The sequence below is a fragment of the Chenopodium album genome, chromosome 11, assembly GCF_948465745.1.
Source record: "Chenopodium album chromosome 11, dcCheAlbu1.1, whole genome shotgun sequence".
Lineage (NCBI taxonomy): Eukaryota > Viridiplantae > Streptophyta > Magnoliopsida > Caryophyllales > Amaranthaceae > Chenopodium > Chenopodium album.
In genome coordinates, this window is record NC_137844.1 from 24,007,180 (window position 1) to 24,011,945 (window position 4,766).

The following is a 4,766-nucleotide window of genomic DNA, read 5'->3' on the forward strand; positions in this document are numbered from 1 at the left end:
CAATAAATCTCCCAAATTGTTCATCCAATTTGTGTCTCATGAATTTTTATGGGTAGGGGAGCTTGGGTCTCACAATTTCTTTCTCTACTCTCACCTCTCTAGGTGTCTCAACCACTACCTCATCCAATGATTCCCTATCCCCCTCATTCTCAACCAAAACCTCCCTAGGAATCTCCTTATCTACACCCTTCCTAGGCAATCTCTCCTCAAGAACCTTTCCACTCCTTGTAACAATAGCATTCACGGGTTTCTTGGGATTAAGACCTTGGGAAGGTAAAGAAGAAGGGCTTGCATGATCTTTCAAGGCATTAGCAAGTTGAGAGATTTGGTTTTCAAGCATTTTATTGTGGGTCATCATTTCATTGAATTTTTTATCACTAACGGCCATGTATGTGTTCAACAACTTCGTTTGATTCTCAATTATCTCCTCCAAATTAGTCCTAGGTGAAGAAGGTTCGGAATAGGAACTTTCACCTTGAGTCTTTGGAACAAATCCGGGTGGGGGACCTCTTTGAGAATTATTTTGAAAATTACCCCTTCCTTGATTGTTCCAATTACCCCTATTTTGACTTTGACCATAACCTTGATTATGGTTTCCACCACCTTGATTATGATTACCACTACCTTGGTTATGATTTCCATAACCTTGGTTTTGGTTACCATAACTTTGGCCTTGATTACCATAATTTTGGTTTTGATTTTGGCCACTATAACCTTGGTTATTATAGCTACCACGAGAACCTTGGTTCCCTTGGTTTCTATAACCACCACCTTGATTATAGTTGTCAAAATTGCCTTGGCCTTGGTAGTTCCTATTCCATTGACCTCTTTGATTATCAAACCTTTGACCATTGTTATTCGACACATAATTCACATGTTCACTCTCATGGTTATCAAACTCATCAACACATTCATTAGGACAAGTACTAGAGTCATGATCATACGATCCACATGCATCACAAAACAAGCAACCCATAGGCATATTATGTGAAGAGGGAGGGGGTTGAGAGTTAGAGGGAGTACCTCTCCCCTTAAATTGGGAGGGAAGATTCGAAGCTTGAGAAGAGGAAGAAGTACTCTCCAACTTAGCTTTGATTGCGGTGACCTCCTTTCCTAAGTTTGTCATTTGGGACGAAAGGTTGTTGATCGCATTTAAATGGTCCACCGAGTACAATGAAGATTGCTTGCTTGAAGAGTCCCTCTCCCCATCTTGCCAATCCCTATAGTATGTCACCACGTCCTCAATGATGTCCACAACTTCTTCTTCGATTTTGTTCATGATAGGGCCCCCGACCCCTCCATCAAGGCATGACTTGCCTTGGGGACTTAAACCGCCATAGAAGATTTGGATCACTTGGTATGTTGGGATTCCGTGGTGAGGGCACTCCCTTTGATACTCTTTGAATCTCTCCCATGCTTCGTAAAGGCTTTCACTTGGTCTTTGCTTGAACCCTTGAATCAAGGCTCTTGCCTCCGCCGTCTTCTTTTGAGGGTAGAAGCGGGACAAGAAGGCCTTTGTGACATCGTCCCAAGTTCTCAAGGAGTTGGGATTCACCTCTTTGTCTAGCCACTCCAAAGATCTTCCTATTAGAGAGAAATGAAACAACTTGAGGCGGATGAATTCTTGAGAAACCCCATTGACTTTGATGGTGTTGCAATATTTTTCAAACTCCTTAAGATGGTTCAATGGGCTCTCATTCTTGGCCCCACTATATTGCCTTCTATCAATCAAGGTGATCATTACCGGCCGAATTTCGAAGTCATTTGCCGGTGTAGTAGGTGGAGCTATGCCGCTCTCAAACCTATATGCACCGGGCACTCCAAGCTCCTTTAAGGCCACTCTAGGATTTTCCCCCATGCCTCGCTCTTCTTGAATCTCTTCTTCACTTGAAGAACTATAACCCAAGGATCTATTAGCCACTCTTCTTCTTGAAAGAGTTCTCTCTATTTCCGGATCAAGGGGAACAATGGAACGATCACGGGTTCTATGCATGCAAAACTCAAAAAAAATATTAGTAGCACGGCTACAAGTGTAGCCTAAAGAAACAAAATCTTTTTGTATTTTTCAAATAAAATGAAGTAGACTCAACAACAAAAGCTAAGCACCAATAGCATTCCCCGGCAACGGCGCCATTTTGGCATGAGGAAAATGCATGTCGTTATCTACCCTTTCCCCAAGTCAAACTAAATTTGTAAACACCTAACCAACCTTATAAGAATATACGGCAAGTTAAGGGTCGATCCCAAGGGAATGCAATGATGAAAACTAAAGTCTAAGTCAAGCTACCTCGAAGTCGAAATTGAGATTATGGTTGGTACTAAAGTGAACTAAATCAAATTTAACAAGTAATCAAAGGTCGAAACACTAGGGATATGGGTTCCACATGCAAGATCAATGATAATGCTAGTTTAAAGCTCAATCAATTAATTCAAGTATTGCAATGGACAAACAATAGTAGCAATCAAGAGAGTTCAAATGCTATCTCCTATAGGCCAATCTAGTGGTCACTATGAAAGGCAAACCAAGAAGAATCACAAGCAAACTCAATCAATTAGAGCAACCTTCAAATCAATTGGTCATGTCCTTAAGAGTTGCAATGCAATCTAGATTAATCTTATAGGGTGATCCTAATCTAATCAATCTCATGCAAAACTATGTCAACCAATTTAATTGCAACAAATCAACCAATCAAAGAGCATCAACTAGCAATTCCATTAATCAAACATGCTTCCCCCTTTCCCTAGCAACTAATCTACTCACTAATCATTGTGAAATTCAAGAACAAATAACTAGAAATTGCATTGATCATCATTCTATATCAAAATCTAATAGAAATCAAAGTATTCAATAATATCAAACTCAAATCCAAAGAAAAACAAGCATCAAGCAAAAATCAAATAGCAAGTAAGTAAGAGATGAAAGAAGGAAGAGATTCTCACTAATATTGATGATTGAAAATGAAGAAATCCAAACTTGATTGATCAAATGTTGAGTTACAAATCCAAAACCAAGAGCTTCTCTCTAACTTCTCTCTACATTCTCTCTCTAAAACTAAGCTAATGAAAAATTATCAAAAAGTTGGATTCAAAAAGGAAATACAATTCTATTTATAAGCTAAGGAGAAAACGGCGGCTCCCGCGCCCTCTCCCAATAGACCCGCGCTCGCGGAGAAATGGGTACGGAACCCTCCGCGGGCTATCTGGGCAGCACCCGCGCCCGCGGCATCAGGGACCCGCGCCTGCGGCATCAGGGACCCGCGCCCGCGGCATGATCCCCTGCTCCCAAAGGCTGATCAGGGGGCCGCGGTCTCTCTGAGTGGAGAGACCTCTCCATTTTTCCCGCGCCCGCGGGAAGCCCTCGGGGCAACCGCGACAAGTTTCTGCCTCATTTTGACACTTTTAAGCATCTTGGGCCCGCGCCCGCGGCAAGATGGCCCGCGCCCGCGACCTGCTGGAAATACCTTGGAGACCTCTCCGAGGCCTCTCCAAGGCCTCTCTAAGCCCTCTCTAGTCAAATGCTTCTTCCTTGCTTGATCATTGAGGTCCCGAATTGCATCCTTTGCCAAGGTGAATCTCACAATACCTACACAAGTAAACAAAGGAAGGAAATAAAAGGGAAAAAGAGCAAAATAAAGGAAAACACGATAAAAACACGAGAATCATAAAGAAAAGAGGAAAAAGGAGAAACTAGAGGAAAAAGGACCAAAATTAAGAGAAGAAAGCAAGAAAAGGGGAAAGAAATAACCTAAAAGACTACCCTATGAGTGCCATAAATGACACTCATCAACTTTATGCAGTTAAAAGGGTAACTTTATGGGAAAAAGGAAAACATTATTGTTAGAGTTTAAAATCTGTAAAATGTCAATGTAAATCTTTTACCTGCTCAATTGCATTTGCCATTGCTTGGTCCTAATCAGTGAATATTGAAGTTGGTGTTCTATTCTCCATAGCTTTCAAGAAGGTTCTAGTAGCCACACAAATGAATCTGTTTTTTCATCCCCAATAAAAGCACATGCAAACATACAATTATGCCAGTGATATTTATTCCAACAAATGGAGCACATATAAGATTATATCTGTTGGTTCTGTATGTTGTATCAAAGACAAGCACATCTCCATATATCCTATAGTCTTCTAGCATCATTGAATCTCTCCAAATGATATTGGAAATTCTTCCTTCTTTATCAAACTTCACTCTAAAAAAGAAGTTTGGATCCTCTGTTTGTTCCTGATTTAAAATGTTCACTAAAGTTTGAGCATCTCCAGCCTTAATTTGTTCCATTCTTAACCTTGAGCAGAAATTCAAGTGATCTACAACACTATGACCTACATTCTGTTCTCCTCCAGCCTCTATAGCCATGTAATTGTAAGTGTCCATTGTAGTTAGACCTGAAGATTTCATTGTTTTGATTGCTTCGGCTTTTTCTTTTGTCGTTTTTCTTTTAGAACGATGCAAATAATGCCACTGTGACCTTGTTAACTCATGGTTATGCTGAATAACATGAGCCACTACCTCAAACTTTCCTTCTTTATTTACTTTTGCTCTTATGCATGCCTTGCAATCGATGTTGTAATGGCTACTTGTCTTGGCTTTCTTGTTTTTATATTCACATCCTCTTCATCAACCATTTCAACTAACTTTGTTTTCTTGTCACCTGAATTTCTCTTTCCTTCAGCAGAACACACATAATTTTTCTCAGTTACTATTATTGTGTGTGTCTCGTATCTAGTTGTATGCTTTCGTATTTAAAACCCTAGTATAGTAG

General features: G+C 40.3%; 1 pseudogene; it reads left to right on the plus strand.

Moving 5' to 3' along the window:
• The first annotated feature begins 1,367 nt into the window (after positions 1 to 1,367).
• LOC145569658 (small nucleolar RNA R71) lies at positions 1,368 to 1,466 on the plus strand (annotated as a pseudogene).
• Positions 1,467 to 4,766: the final 3,300 nt, after the last annotated feature.